This window comes from Vipera berus (genome assembly GCF_964194415.1).
Source record: "Vipera berus genome assembly, chromosome: 2".
In the NCBI taxonomy this organism is placed as follows: Eukaryota; Metazoa; Chordata; class Lepidosauria; order Squamata; family Viperidae; genus Vipera; species Vipera berus.
In genome coordinates, this window is record NC_138203.1 from 214,935,134 (window position 1) to 214,952,691 (window position 17,558).

The window sequence follows — 17,558 nt, forward strand, 5'->3', positions numbered from 1 at the left end:
TGTAAGTGTTCTAATGGCCATAAGAGGGAGCTAGGAATGTAGCTTCTCTCTCTCTGCTCTCGCTGTTTTTCACTGTTAGTTACTCTGATACTGCTATTGTTGGTTTACTACTGTGTTAAACCTGGACAACTGTGTTTTTGACCTCTGGACTGGTAAGAAGACTTTGTATTTGGATTGCTGCTTGGACTGTTACTATTGTGTATGACCTGGACTGTTTATTTTTGACTGTGCTTTGTTTTTCAACCACAAAGTAAAATATTTTTTCTGTTTATCACAACTCAGTGTCTCTTGTGGTTACTGTGTGACTATTACTGCTCTCAGTACCCTTCATTGTCTGGATGCAGTATTCCAAGTGTGGCCTTACCAAGGCATTGTAAAGTGATCACTTGATCTTGATTCTATCCCTCTGTTAATGAAGCCTAACACTGTGTTGGCTTTTTTGGCAGTTGCAACACACTGCTGGCTCATATCTAAGTGATTGTCCACTAGGATTCTGAGATCCCTCTCACAGTTGCTACTATTGAGCAAGGTACCACCTATACTATACCTGTACATTTGGTTTTTCTTGCCTAAATGTAGAACCTTACTTTTTCACCATTGAATTTCATCCTGTTATATAGCGCCCAGTGTTCAGGTCTGTCCAGATCCTCCTGTATTTTAAGCCTATCTTCTGGAGTGTTGGCTGTTCCTGCCAGCTTGGCATCGTCTGCAAATTGGATGAGTTACCCATCTATTCCCTTGTCCAAATTGTTGATGAAGATGTTGAAGAGCACTGGGCCCAGAACAGAGCCCTGTGCCACCCCACTACACACTTCCCTCCATGTAGATGCAGTTCCATTGAGGACCACACACTGAGTATGGCCGGTCAGCCAGCTACGAATCCATCTGGTGGTGATGCTGTCTAACCCACATTTTTTATCTTATCAAGTAGTAGGTTGTGATCTACTTTATCAAATGCCTTACTGAAGTCCAAATAAATTATATCCACAGCATTCCTCTGGTCCACTAATTTTGTCACTTGGTCAAAGAATGCAACAATATTTGTCTGGCGTGATCTGTTTTTGACAAACCAATGTTGGCTTTTAGTAATGACTTTGTTTGCCTCTAGGTGTTCGCTGATTCGTTGTTTATCTTTTCCAGAATTTTCCCAGGTATTGAGGTCAGGCTGTCTTAGGACATTATGACATGTTTCATGCATTATGTTATACCATAACTCATTTGATTTTGATTAAACATTATGTTTGGCCCCAGTTATTTTTTCCCAATAATTTTATTAACAACTACAAATGAAAAGAATAAAAGGCAATAGAAACTAAAAAAATACAAACAGAAAAATACCCAAAAATGTGGAACAGAGGGAGGAAAAGGAAAAAAGGGGAGGAAAAAGGAAAAAAATGTAATTTCCCTTTTCACCCCAGCAGGTAATACAATTTTGATAGCTTATCATAGAATCTAAATAAATCTCTCTTCTCCCTGTAGCTCACCTCTTACATAAGGAAAAGGAGGTCCAAATGCTACTTCAGAACTTTAATAGAACTTTAAAGTCCCAGAGGTCATTTTCTTGATCATCTGTTTTAAAGCAAAAATCCTTCAGAACTTTAAGAGATTTCTTTTATATTGTATCAGTAAGTAAAATTTATCCTTTTGTTTGTCACTTCTCAAAGAGTACTTCCAGATATTAACAGAGCTCTATTATCTATGCAGAAGAAAAAATGAACCGGACCACTCTTCTAGTTTAATATCTGTTCATCTTTGTTAGGGAATGAGCTATCCATCAGATCCATTTCTATTACATATAAATCCCCCTTCAAATTAATTTCATAGACATCCATTATAGCTTGTTTTTGTTTTGCAAATTCATTAGAACCTGGTCTGTCAATTTTATCAAGCATTTGACTCATTTTGTTCAAAAGCTGGCTGAAAGTATTCAGACATTCACACTAATGATTTCTGTTCCTTTTTCTTTATCCTCTTACTCTAGTATCCAGCCTTTAAGGTTTCTGTATCATAAAAAAAACCCCAAAGCAATCTCCATTTTCCCATGAGAAAGTATCTTCTAAATAATTCAAAACTATAATTGTAAATCCCTCTGGCCCTTTAATCCTTTATTAACTTCCCAAAATCCATATACTAAGTGCTCTTATGCTGCGTACTCCAAAAATCATATATTTTTATAACTTTTAAAATCAAATTACACCATTGTCTTTTAAGGAGACAGAAACTCACTCAATTAATACAGTAATACTTTGCCAATATAAAAAGGTCTTAATTTCTCCAATATGCAAACACAAGTTTTTAAATCTAAAAAAGTGATATAATCTTAATGTCAAGCTTAATTCCACAAATACTGCTTTGTAAAAAGTAACTTGATATTGTCCTGATTCTCAGCCAGTCCACTCATTAGCCAACCATAAAAATGGCAGTTTCCAGGGTCTATGGCAAGGGGTGTCAAACTCACAAGGTCACGTGACGTGTCGTGACATAGTGTGACTTTTTTGCCATTGCTGGCAATGGGGTGGGCACGGTTTCACTGTGATCCACCTGGCCCACAGGCTGGCAGTTTGACACCTCTGGTCTATGGTCTGGAACAGGGGTGTCAAACTCAATTTCATTGAGGGCCGCATCAGCATTGCGGTTGCCCTCAGGGGCCGGGTGGGTGTGGCCTACTGGGTGGGCGTGGCTAAAGTGCATATGGCCTACTGGGTGGGCATGGCCAGCTCTACATCGTTCGCATCAAGGGTGCCTATGGGGGCCTGGGCAGGAGTGGGACAGATCTGAGGGTCTCTGGCAGAAGGAGGGTCTCTGGGCCAGGGCCAAGGCAGTGGGGGCCGTTCCCTCACTGTTTCCTGGATGGCTTCGTGGACCGCATGAAACCACTTTGCGGGCCGGATCTGGCCCCCGGGCCTTGTGTTTGACATGTCTGGTCTGGAAGGAGCAGCTGTCTGGAGTCATGTGGATGATTTCAATAATTTTTCCTTTGTTCCAGGATAATTACATTGGTTTGGATCTGGTATCCACTCACAGTTCTCCTCGCAAAAGCTCTCTTCTTAGCTAGTTTAAAGCCATCAAGTTATCAGCTTGCCATGGCACCTATAGGAAGTGAGCCAGGCTCAGCTATTTTGGTTTATTCAAATAAAAATAGTTAATATAAGCCAACAACCAACAAACCATGGCTTAGAATAATGAATGAATCCAACATATAATAAAGAGGTTTGTTGTTAAACATATTAGGGATTGTCAGAGGTAAAATGTTCCTAATTCACTTTAATAAAGGAAAACTTCACTCAGGGTAGTAATTAAGTAGTGTAATATAGAATAAAAAGAATATTATAATATATGAGAGAGCTTTGGTGACGTAGTGGTTAGAATGCAGTTTTGCAGGCTAATTCTGCTGACTGCCAGCAGTTCAATACTGACAGGCTCAAGGTTGATTCAGCCTTCCATCCTTTTGAGATTGGTAAAATGAGGGCCCAGATTGTTGTGGGAAATATGCTGTCTCTGTAAACCACTTAGAGAGGCTTTAAAGCACTATGCAGCGATATATCCTCAGGGAATAGGGCGGTATATAAATATAACTAACTAAATAAATAAATAAATATAAGTGCTATTGCTATTGCTGGTGTTAGATGTAACGGGTTAAACTGGAAAGCCAAAGTGCCAGGACCTCCATACCTTCAAATGTGCTATATGAGTCATCTATAACTGTGGTTAGGGACGCGGTGGCTCAGTGGGTTAGGACACTGAGCTTGTTGATCAGAAGGTCGGCAGTTTGGCGGGTCAACTCCCAAGTGCCGCGTAACAGAGTGAGCGCCTGTTACTCGTTCCAGCTTCTGACAACCTAGCAGTTCGAAAGCACGTAAAAATGCAAGTAGAAAAATAGGGACCACTACTGTGGGAAGGTAACAGCGTTCCGTGCACCTTTGGCGTCTAGTCATGCTGGCCACATGACCACGGAGACATCTTCGGACAAGCGCTGGCTCTTTGGCTTTGAAACGGAGATGAACACTGGCCCCTAGAGTCGGAAACGACTAGCACGCATGTGCGGGGGAACCTTTACCTTTACCTTTATAATGGTGGTTACTCCATGAATGAAATTCCCAGGAGAGGGCTTGAACCTCATAGAATAAGATGTAGCTACATATGCCTGATGATTGCCCCCAAAGATGAAACAAACTGTCTACTAGTGATAATCATAAAATATCTCTTAGGATATACACTGTAGAAATAGAGAAATTTTCCCCCTCTCCAAAAGGGAGGGGTCCAAGAAGGGTTATGTAAAACTCTACACCTAAGGGCATAACATAATGTAATATTTGGGTCTCTTCCCCTGAGACTTAAATAAAGATAGACTATGTACACCATTCCAATAAATCAAAAATTTTAGAAATTTCTATGAATTCACTATCTTATTGCTCCTCTGACTTTACTGTTTTTCTCCTCACTGTTTTTATGTTTGTGTATCTGATGAAGCGAGCCCTGGTCCATAAAGTAGATGCCATTATTAATAGTTAATCCTTAAGGTAGCACCAGACCCTTGGCTGATTAAAAAAGACTCTTTATATTTTGAATAATTCAGGACAAGCTTTATCTTTAAGATTGTTGCCCTGGGCAGCAGAGTTTGGCAATGTATTTGAGGTGTCATGGAAGAAGGGCAAACTGTAAGCAATATGTTTTATTATTATTGCACTTTACTGCCAGACATATTCTATCAGGAAATCAGGGCTTGGTGTCAACTGCCAGAATACATCTGCTGTAGATATGAAACACTTTGATGGAAGGGAGTGGAGAATATGTTGATTTTGTTCACATAGCAAAGCATCTTAGATCTGTCCTGAAAGCACCCAGAAGCTCAGAGGCAAAAATCTAACAGTATGTTTAGATGAACACTTCCCCACTCAAAGTTGGGGAATAGTTCACACATGATGCTAAAGCTATAGTTGATTGAATGAATTGCAAATTATATGGAACTATGATTTTATTATGAACCACTGTCAGGATTTGGTTGTCAGCGGCATAAAATATTTAATAAATTCTTCTTTAAAAACGAACAGTGTTTTGCAAACCAGAGTTACCAGATTTCTGACATGTCAAGCCCAAACTAAGCAAGCTGCATTGTGGCATAGCATGAGATCTCAGTCTGGATACTAGGCTTGCTTTTTTATATATAATTTTTATTAGAGATTTTAACATAGGTAAAAGTTAAGCATATGTAGAAAAAATAAGAAATAGAAAAAAACAACAAATGCAGGAAACAGTACAGATAGAAAAAAGTGCTATATACCTTCTCTGGAAACACACCTTCTCTGTCACAGTGTTATATCTGGAATGATATTTCCTATGATCAGGACATTTCCCACTCTGGTGGTCTTCAGGAAGGCCTTAAAGATCTGGATGTTCTTCCAGGCCTTGAGGTAGGGTGTATATAAACCCCACTTTCTTAGAGGTGACTGATTTGTTTGTGTGTGTATTTGTGTGTATATTGCTGTCTGCACTGCCATTGGATTGTTTTTTATTGTTTTTTGTTATTTATGTTACTATATCTGCGTTCTGTTTTACATTGTAAGCTACCCAGAGTCATTTTGGAGTCAAGCAGTGCCAAAATTGAATTAAACACTTTTCTTCTTTTTCTTCTCCCCCCCCCCTTTTTTTTTGCTATTGTAGTTCTCATTTATCAGCCACAATTGGGACAGGCCCAATGTGACTGTGTGACTGTGCTTATGATTTAACCTTTGCTGTACAACTTCCAAAGACTATGACCCCAAAAAGCCAGGTGAGCCCACTAGCAGGGAAGCTTTTGAGAACTCAAGTCATGAGGAAGCCAGATAAAAGGGCAATTCTTATAGCTCTTTTTCTCCACTCCCTACCCTTTGGAATGCTCATCCTAGCACTGAGATAATTGGCAAGAAAAGAATTGATACCGTATTTGTCTTTACAATACCTTGGAGAGGAAAGGATTACAAGAGAGTAAGTAGGCACAACAGGGGTAGGCAACCTCGGCTCTTTTATGACTCATGGACTTCAACTCCCAGAATTCCTGGGAGTTGAAGTCCATGAGTCATAAAAGAGCCGAGGTTGCCTACCCCTGCACTAGGAGAAATACACATTGAAATGAAGTGCTAGTGCCAGCTGTTTGCCTAGTGTCCTTGCCATCAGGCTTAGGAGGCAAACAAAAACCTTTAGTGTGAAACTGATTAGGGTCTTGTCAATTTCAGGTAGTAGCTGCCAGCTGGTTGTAATGAACTAATTAAGGCCACAGAGGTGAGCTTATCAATTTGTCATTAGCAGTTTTTAGGTATGTGCTGTACTGGAGAGAAAAGTAGCTTAGGAAGAGATAGCATGTTTAACCATCTTTCTGCTCTGCAAAGGGGGGTGGGGGAAAGGAATTAGGACAATTATGTGTATTAATTGAAAGGAGAACGAGAGAGAGAGAGAGAGAGAGATGGAGAGAGAGAGAGAGAATGCAAAAGTTATAAATACAAAGTTATTGGTTGCAAAGTTATTTTTTTTTGTCAATGTTGTAACTGCAAATGGTTGCTATCAGAGGATGTCACTAAAGAGGACTACCTGTATATTAAGATTGCGGACCATGTATTTTAAAAAAAAAGGTTGGAAGGTTGATGCCAAGTATGTTTATAGCTGGAATGTCTGCTTGTGATAGCGAATCTAATGAAAGTTCAGGGATTTGATTGCATTGTTGCCGCATGCAAACAGTCTCTGGTTGAGTTCCCAGGCCTTCTATGTTGGGCTAGAAAGACTTAGAGATACACTGGTCAAGGTGGCCACAAGTGCACAATGAAATCCCCACTCCTTTTTATGGATGCTGTACATGTCAAAAGGGACTAGTTTTTGGTCATGTGATTATAGTGGCCATCTTGATATTTTTGACATTCTCCTCCCCACCTCTTCCCCACTTTCACTGTAGACATCCCTGTCTGATTTGGAATAAACCATTTCCTGTGTTCTATTGTACCATGGTAGCTTTAAAATGTACAGGTTTTTTTTCCATATTAAGATAACTACTGTCAGGGATGCTTTTTTTCTGTAGCAATGGTTTGTGGTCACTGCCAGCACACAGGTTGGCAAAACTCTGTCTTCTTGTAACTGTCTAAGAACATGATTATTTACTTCTTTTTTTAAGTCTAAAAAGTGTTCTCCAAGCCATGGAAAAATTATACACAGATATTCAAGAATATAAATCATGTATCCTGCTGGCATTGAAAATCCAAATAGCTAATAAGAGCATCCACCAGATGGAAAATAATTTTGCTTGCTATGATTGATGAACTGTGTAAGGAAAACAGAAGAAAAAAATAAAAGACATGGCATAACATGTTGGTCAAGTATTGTGGATTTTATCTCTCCCCATTTTGTATTCTGTTTCAATTATACGAGGATAGATTGAGAACAAGAAAAATAGTCTCTTAATCTTTCTATTACTTTCCAAACATCTTTACTGGATGATTCTGGCTTATATATGTTTTGAAATCACTAGAAAGCATTATTTTGCTTGGTTTAAGTCTTGGTTATAGCTGTCATGTGAGCCCAGTGAATTATGGCTTACTTAACAAACTGTGATTAATCAAATTATCACACTTTGTGTCATATCCGATTTTGCTTAACTTCTAATTAAATTAAAAAGAATTCTAAATTCTTTTAAAAAATATTTTTGTTTAAAAAAAAGAGTTTAGTCAGGTGGATGTTATCGTAGTTACATTGCTTGGTTGTTCGTTCTATCTTGGCTCCTGTGTTTGTTTAATCTTATTTTTATTATACCCAGAATCATATGTTTGAGATGGGCAGCCAAATAAATTAAATAAATACATTTTTTTTAAAAAAAAATGGGAAGTGCATAATTTGCCAAGCAATGCACCCACTCATGTGTAGTCTCCTAAAATAAAATATGAAAAATATGAATGGGGGTGGGCAGCCATCCAGTAATTTATTTGAAAGTGTTACTTACCACTTGCCTAGAAAAAAAGAGCCCAAAAAGAACGGCCCAGTGCTTCTAAGGAGCAACCTTACCAGTGTTTTCTAATAAACTGATATTTTATTTTATTCACCAGACTTCCTATGAAAACCATTCTGTGAAAGCACTCTACATCTGAGTCCATTAGTCTCCAAATTTTGGGGGGCGGGGCGGGGTTGTCTTTGGTTTAGTGCAATACGTAAGGACACTTTTAGAATCCGAGTAATTCAATCTTAAAGAGATGGGCATACCAGACCATCTTATTTGTCTTGAGAAACCTATATGCGGGCCAAGAAGCAACAGTGAGAACTGGACACGGAACCACTGATTGGTTCAAAATTGGGAAAGGAGTCCGGCAAGGCTGTATACTGTCGCCTTGCCTATTTAACTTATATGCAGAGCACATCATGAGAAAGGCAGGGCTAGATGAATCAAAAGTTGGAATTAAGATTGCCGGAAGAAACATCAACAACCTAAGATACGCAGATGATACCACTCTAATGGCAGAAAGTGAAGAGGAACTAAAGAGCCTCTTGTTGCGAGTGAAGAAGGAGAGTGCAAAACTTGGGTTGAAACTAAACATTAAGAAAATCAAGATCATGGCATCTGGCCCTCTCAATTCCTGGCAAATAGATGGGGAGGAAATGGAGGTAGTGACAGATTTTATTTTCCTGGGCTCCAAGATCACTGCAGATGGGGACTGTAGCCAAGAAATTAAAAGACGCTTGCTCCTGGGGAGGAAAGCCATGGCAAATCTAGACAGCACACTAAAAAGCAGAGACATCACCCTGTCAACAAAAGTGCGTATAGTCAAGGCTATGGTCTTCCCAGTTGCAATGTATGGCAGTGAAAGTTGGACCATAAGAAAGGCTGAGCGCCAATGAATTGAGGCCTTTGAACTATGGTGCTAGAGAAGACTCCTGCGAGTCCCTTGGACTGCAAGGCAATCAAACCGGTCAGTCCTAGAGGAGATCAACCCTGACTGCTCTTTAGAAGGCCAGATCCTGAAGCTAAAACTCAAATACTTTGGCCACCTAATGAGAAGGAAGGACTCACTGGAGAAGAGCCTAATGCTGGGAAAGATTGAGGGCAATAGAAGAAGGGGACGACAGAGAATGAGGTGGCTGGATGGAGTCACTGAAGCAGTAGGCGTGAGCTTAAATGGACTCCAGAAGATGGTAGAGGACAGGAAGGCCTGGAGGAACATTGTCCATAGGGTCGCGATGGGTCGGACACGACTTCGCAACTAACAACAACAACTAACAACAACAAATTCAATCTACCTAAATCTTAACTCTTGATATAATCCTAGTCAAAGAAACTTTGTTTTTTTACAGTACCAACATAACTCTTTTTTCTAAGCTGCAGACATCTGGACTATTACCAGATGTCATCCAGATTTCTGCAGCTCCAGCCTCATAGCTCTAGATAGTCTTTCTTGCTGAACTCTGCATTGAAGCCTTCTCTATTTCCTTAAATATTATATTTTGTTATTATGTAGCAGTGATGGCGAACCTTTTAGAGACCGACTGCCCCCAAACCGGCCCCACTCCTGTCCCGCCTTCCCACCTGCTCCTGCTCCACCCCTCCCCCCACCTGCAGGGCCACTCACCGCCTCCACGGGCCACCACAGATTGCCCAGGCGGCCCAGCAGCACCATGGCCATGCCCTCCACCCACACCCCGCAGCATCAACTGTGCGACGGGGTGCAAGGGCAGTCTTGTCCCCGCTGCCCAGCTGCCATGTCCTTGGCTGCGTGCAGGCCACTCTTGGGGACAACTGCTCCGGGGAGGCTGCTGGTGAGGAGGGGCCCATAGGGGGAGGTGGGGATGGGGCAATGGCGTGTGTGCGTGCCCACAGAGAGGGCTCTGAGTGCCGCTTCTGGCACGCGTGCCATAGGTTCGCCACCACTGTTATATAGGAATACATTTTTTTCTTATATTGATTGAGCAGAAAATGCTGAATAGAAGAAAAAAAACTTCTTAGAATAATAAGACCTCTGAATTCTTGGATTCAGGCAAAGATTATTAATTCTATGTAAACCTAAGAGATGGAATCAATAAATATAAATAGCAGAACTGCTAGGAAATAATAATCATAACATGTCAGATTCCCCATCCTGGTGAGAAATCCCCACCACCACTGCCACCCACACATGCTACTGAAAAATAAAAGAACAAGGACCTATGCTGGAATTAGAACATTTAATAACTCGTCCTTCCTCAAGAAAAACATACTATGTAAAGATATCACATCAGGGGCAACATATAAGTAGGAATATACGCCCAACATGCGGTAGGAATAAGATGCTGATGATATTGCTTGGGGATGGAGAAATAGCTGGGTATTCTAGTGATCTGCACTGAGCCCTGGTCATTTCACATTCCACAAGATCCTTCCACATTAAGGATCTTGTCAAAACAGACTGATTAAGCTGCAAAACCAGTGGAACTCCAAACAGACTCTCAAGTTGCTGTGAGAAAAAGCAATGAGTTGACATTGTTGGTTGATACATGCAGATATAATATCCGTTCATTAAAATCATCCCACTTTCTTGAACATCTCATCTGCTTCCAAATTAGCCAATGCCATGCAGGAACAAACTTTTGATAATCATTGTGAGTACTTAATATAATATTTTCACCTTATATAATTGTCAGAAAGATAAATTGTATTGTAGGAAGAAACATTAATAAGATCAAGCAAGTAGCACTAAGGCCATGTGCAACGCTCCATCCCCACAAAAGTTGTGACACACTTCTATGGGGTTTCCACCTTTCAGGGTCAATATTCAACGCAGAAGAGGAACCTGAAAATCACTTTTCCACTTTCCATGGATAGGAAAGAAAAAATCCAACGTATACAAGTACTGAGCATATCTTTTCTGAAATATTGAAGAATGCAGTAGAGAAAATAAACCAACCTGAAAGAAGGAAAGGATCTCAAAAGAACAGTTATGTAGAGATAATTCAGTGGTCCTTCTGCCATACTAAGGCAAGGATAGGAGGGCTAATTTGCCTTGTTTTTGGCAATCAGTCTGAGCTTATACTAGAATTAGAGGAATGATCTTAATGTCAGTAGAACACTGTGAGTGAACATCTTTTCTCAATCTAGGTGTCCACCAGATGTGCAGCCCAATTCATAGGCTCCTTTTGCATAGCTTACTTCACTAGTAGGTAAGAGCATTCACACAAAGTGTTAAACTTGGTTAATTATAACCTTGTTTGTTTGCTTGTCTGGCCTTAATGTGTTCCAAGAATTCAATCTGCTTGCTCAGTTTATGATTGGGTTAATTCTAGTTAAGTAAGTTGTGTGAATGCAGCCTCAGCATTTCAAACCTGCCTGGCTATTGCTGAGAATTGTGGGAGTTTGTCTAAATACCTAGGAAAGGCCAAAGATGAAAAGGCTATCCCAGAGATTTAGCAAAATGAATAACATAGCAGAAACATCTATTATTTAAAATTGGGGTGTATACATGTAACCTACATCTTGACCAGGGACAATAAATTGAGATGACAAATTAATAAAAAGTAGTAGTTTAGTTTAGAGATGGTCAAAGAGAAATATTGGACACATATAAAGCAGTAAGTGATTTGGGAAGATATTTGCATTCTGAAGATCCAATGTAATTAGAAGAAGTTTAAAGCAAAAAGAAACATTGTTTCATGCCATTACTGTTACAGAATGTAGAGTAGTAACAGAGCTGTCTCATTAAGAAAAAAGGGGAATTGGTATTTGTTTATATAAGCAAAGCACAGGTCATCCTACCAAATATGTCACATGTTCCTAAATATGTATATTAATGATAATTAATATTACTATGAGTCTCATAAGCAAGCCTTAACATATTGCACACATTCCAGACACAAATCTTGGCAGGTATAACCTAACCTAGCTATAAGAAGAAAATATAGGAGGGGACCAAAGTTTGTTTCACAGCAGAGAGAGTAATTTGCTTGTACTCCATGCAACAAAAAGACACAGAGGCTAGATTTACAGCTCGCACTGTACCAAAGTCTACAGTTTGTGGGTTCCAAAAATCAGGACAGCTGCTACATGGAAACAAAGAGATAGAGTTTTGTATATTTCTTGGTTACAATTTAAAGGTCTTCCTGAATGGTGCAGCTCAGATGTAGGATGTCTAATTAAGCCATTCAGTGGTTTATTTGTTCTTGAGTTAGAATCATATGTGAATGGGATTCATGAGTAAACTAGAGCTTGTCTTGTGGTAATGAAATGTGCACCCATGTGTGAGTTGCACACACATGACACATTCATAGTTTCTTGTCTTTTTCCTTGGATGCGTCTGTCTTTATATCTTTCTCCTAACCTCTGAATATTTTAGAATTGAAAGGAGAGAAAACTAACTAGCAACTGGCCAAAAATAATCACTATGCTGGTTTATTTACTAAATCATGGTTCAAACAATCACAGTTTCATGTGGCTTATAAAAGTTGCCAAACTACTAAAGATTTATTTTTTAAGAAATATTTTGGCCAGAGACAATTGTTTTCCTCAATTATTATTATTTAGTATTTTTAGTATATTTTATTTCCAAACATTGTGTAAGCAAACAATAATAAAATTACTCTCTCTCTCTCTCTCTCTCTCTCTCTCTGTGTGTGTGTGTGTGTGTGTGTGTGTGTGTGTGTAAAACAATACATTTAACAAACATCATAATTTAAACTGTTGGATACTGCAACTAGGAATAATTACTGTTGCATCTGAAAAAAAGAAGCTTTACTTCTTTGGAACCCCTAAGAACGGGTTGGTTCAATAATATAGAATTCAATGGGAAAAGACTCTGTGACATGAGGCCTAAAAACAAGTTGTTAGAGCCACAAAAGGGGAAAGCAATTCACTTTTGTTTACTTTTTCCTGTTGCAATTGTTTTATTTTGTTTTGTTTAATGTGCAAACAATAAGTAAGATTACAATGGAGATTTTAGTGGTAAGTACTAAGCTTAAGACAGAAACATTGATTTATGTTGATGTGTTTTGCAATTGTTTATTAATGCGGCATTTACCGTTACATGCAAAATTTAAATATCTATGCTTATCAACACTGACATATTTACAATCATAGTTAATATTGATAAAAACTTGTTTGAAGATTCAACTTATCTAAATATTAGAATGTTAATTTCTAATCATTATACAAATACCATTGCTCCCAAATAATATTTATTTTCTTTTGTATTACTTAATGTTTTATAATAATCCAATAAAAGAAAATATGGAAATAAAAAATAATTGGAATGAAGGACATTTACTATTCGGGAGTGCTGAAATTAATTCAGTAAGTGAAGAAAATGAAAAACTAAATAAACAACTTAAGAGGAATAGAATCATGTCTTGCCTAGAGACTGAAGCCCGGAGTGTTTCAATTTAGACAAAAACTATTTTCAAAAGTCCTCAGATACTGTATAAGTAAAGAAAAACTTTTGATAGCAACCGTGGGCAAAGATTAAGATAACAGAGATTCAAACACAGCAAAAAGCTATCCGGGAAATTAAATTTCAGGAACACTTGACTTGTTCCAGCAATGCAAAGAAATTGGTAATTGCTGTATGAAAGGAATCCTTACTGCTGCTGAACAAATCCTTTCTGTACTTTCATTCTAGTTTATGAACATGAGTTTATATGCTCCCTAGATCCAGAGGCAGCCATTGATGAAGACTCTATTTCAGGACTAACTTTTCAAAGGCTGGAGCCAAAAGATCAAGTGGAGCTCAAAGAGCAAGTTAAATGCCTTGGCCAATTTCTCAGGAGATTTAGATTCAGATGAAGTCAATAAAGAAGTAGCCAATGCAATATCAGAGAAAGAGCAAACAGAGTGTTCTAGTTTAAAAAGAGTAAGATAAAACGGAAGGGTATGTACACTGAAGAAAAAAATATGATAAAGTAATCAAATTGTTGTTGTTTTTCATACATCTTGAAATGCAGGGTGCAAATAGATCAAATAGAGGTTGTTTCTGAGTGAGTTGACCTAATACTTTTACATAAAAATAAATCAATAATGAATAAACATTGTTAAGAAAGTTAGAGGGGTATCAGTAAGGGGCTCGCAACTTGGGCGTCCTCCTGGATTCACGACTCAATTTTGAAGACCATATAGGAGCCGTGACCAGGGGGGCTTTTGCCCAGGTTTGCCTGGTGCGCCAGTTGCGACCCTATCTGGACCGAGATGCCCTACGCACAGTCACTCATGCGCTCGTGACCTCCCGTTTAGACTACTGCAACGCTCTCTACATGGGGCTGCCCTTGAGGACCACTCGGAGACTTCAGCTGGTGCAGAATGCGGCCGCGCGAGTTGTGATGGGGGTTTCCCGATACTCCCATGTAACACCTCTACTCCGCGAGCTGCATTGGCTTCCGGTTGCCCTCCGGGTGAGATTCAAGGTGCTGGTGATGACCTATAAAGCCCTAAATGACTTGGGTCCGGGATATCTGAGGGAACACCTGCTGCCGGCATCAAGTTCTGTTCGTCCAGTGTGCTCCCACAGGGAGGGTCTTCTCAGGGTGCCACCGGTAAGAGATTGCCGGCGGATAACACCCAGGGATAGGGCCTTCTCAGTGGGGGCGCCTGCCCTTTGGAACCAGCTGCCAGTGGAGCTGAGGACTGCCCCCGACCTCCGTTCATTCCGCCGGGGCCTGAAGACCTGGCTCTTCGAGCTCTCTGGCCCAGGCTGAGGATTAATCTTATTTTAACTGGGGTTTTATTTATGCAGGGACAAATATAATTTTTTTAAATTTGTTTTTAACTTTTGTATCTTGGTTTTTTAATTACCCTGTAAACCGCCCTGAGTCCTTCGGGAAAGGGCGGTATATAAATGTAATAAAATAAATAAATAAATAATAAATAAACCTGAAATTCTTAAGTAGGAATAATGGACTGCCTAACTCTTGTAAAGAGGAGAAAATTGACCCCTGGAGCTTTTGGAAGCTGGGTAGTATATAATTGTATTTAAGCAATGAAATGGGAATTGCATTTCAACATCTACAGATACAAAGGAATTATCAATAATTGCTGAAGATATGGAGACAAATGTATACGCACTGTTAAGTAATAAAGCCATACCGTTATCCTACCTAAATGTCTGGGAGCCTGGACTAGTTGGAATTCACCTTGGAAAAGGATTACACAGACTGTGTATCTTCAGGGGTTAATTAACTTTCAATGATAACAGCAAATAGATTACTCAGGTAGATAATCAGAAAAAAGCTAACCCTTTTTAAAAACAGCAGACAATCTATAGCAGGGGTGTCAAACTCAATTTCATTGAGGGCCGCATCAGCATTGTGGTTGCCCTCAGGGGGCCAGGTGGGTGTGGCCTGGGTGGGCATGGCCTACTGGGTGGGTGTGGCTAGAGTGCGTATGGCCTACTGGGTGGGCGTGGCCAGCTCTACATAGTTCGCATCAAGGGTGCCTATGGGGGCCTGGGCAGGAGTGGGACAGATCTGAGGGTCTCTGGCAGAAGGAGGGTCTCTGGGCCAGGGCCAAGGCAGTGGGGGCTGTTCCCTCACTGTTTCCAGGATGGCTTCGCAGGCCGCATGAAACCACTTCGCGGGCCGGATCCGGCCCCCGGGCCTTGTGTTTGACGTGTCTGATCTATAGCAAGCAATTAAAAATAAGTTTATAAATTAGATTAAATTCTAATTGGTATTAAAGCACTCTGTGAAATAGCAGACCACATAACTTATTTCCTAAAATTACTGACTCAACCTACTCATCTGGGAATAGTAAAGCGGCATGGTATCAAGGTATTATGAGGAAAGACACTAATAACCATAAAATGAATACACTAGAACTGCCCCAGCCACAACAGTGCAAAGTTAATGAAATTACCAATATAATTAGAACCATGAACAATGTAGAATTAATAAAATAACCAATGTAATTAAGACAAACTTTAAAAGAAGATGTACCTAATTCAATTATATTTCAGTAACCAAGAGAATTAATAATATAATATAATATAATATAATATAATATAATATAATATATAATATAATATAATATAATATAATATAATATAATATAATATAATATAATATAATATAATATAATATAATATAATATAATATAATCCATCCAGGAATAATTAACAAATAAATTGAAACATGATAACAGCTATTCAATTAGAGTTACTAATAAATTAATAAAATTATATAAATTTCACCCCCGAAGCAAAAATAGTAACAAGCCTGGCAAAAAAACCCAGAGATGATACTGTAGAATGATCCAGTTTTCATGAAACTTAGTACTATCCTGCTACTATGAGGTAAGTTTTAAAAAAGGCAATCAGTTAAAATAGTCCAAACATTCATTCATTCCATTCCCCCTCCTAGGAGCAACTGTTCTACAGGTAATAACATGTGATAACATATCAATCACGAGGGAGGTAAGGACACGTCATTCCATCTCCCACTGAAAATGGTAGATGGTGAGGCAGGAGACTGCATGTATATGAGCTCCATCTCATAATTTTAAAGCTTACTTTATAAATACATTGGGTAGGAGCTTTTAATTGAATTTTAAGGGAAGCACACAGTTTCAGTATCAGCTGTGGTTTGACTGTGACAAGCTAAGTTGACTGCAGGAGTGCTGAATGCCAATAATAAGAATCTCTTACTGAAGAAACTTTAACTTCTATATTTCCATTAACAATGTCCAGCTCCTTTTCTTTACTCAGTGATGAAATTGTCAAGGAAACTTCACACTCTGCTCTTTCCCAAGTCAACAGTGATACTTTGGAGAGAACAGATGGAATTAGATAGGAATCCATTGTTACGTATGGATAATGTTCTCATCCCAGTTTGACTGCTACTGATTCAGTGGAACGACAAATTTATGCATGCCTAAAGTTATGTGAATTTTCTGACCTTTGTAAAAAAGGTATAATGTGAATTAACATAAGCATTTCAAAATGTATAATTGGTATGTTTATTTGGGCTAAAATGTTTGATGTGATTTTTTTTATGAAGATTGAACATTTTATTCAAAGAAACAAAAAGCTTCGATATGTGGAGAAAAATATATTTTTATTGGAAGGAGGTTGAGCCATAGGCAATAAAATAATGTACAATTACAGTGTTATTTTAATTTATCAGGTGTTCTTTTTTTAACAATCACATAAAATCACCCAATCACCCAATTCTGGAAATCCAAACTTGCCTGAATTATTCAATTTTGGGTAAGTTTGGCCTTTCAGAATTGGATGATTGCACATCAGGATCAAATATAGACAACCTCTTTTCAAGGACTTTGCGGGGAAATTAGCAAAGTGAAATTTGAGGCCCTATTATTGAGATTAGCTTCCTCCAGCAATCTTGCTGTTCAGCTTTTTGCCATATGTTTGACTTTTAGGTGGGGCCTGGTCAACCTTCAGGAGAGTAGGTGGCTTCTCCTGTTTAACCAGCCTTTCTTTGAGAATTTCCCTCTTCCACCCCAGCAAAGGAATAATACTGATGTTCCCCATGCCTATGAATGCCATCCTACTACTATCAACAGGAGCTGAGAAGCAGCAAAATATATTTCTGCTATATAATAAATAATTTTCATGTAAAGGGGTCTTTATCTGTGGCTCAGC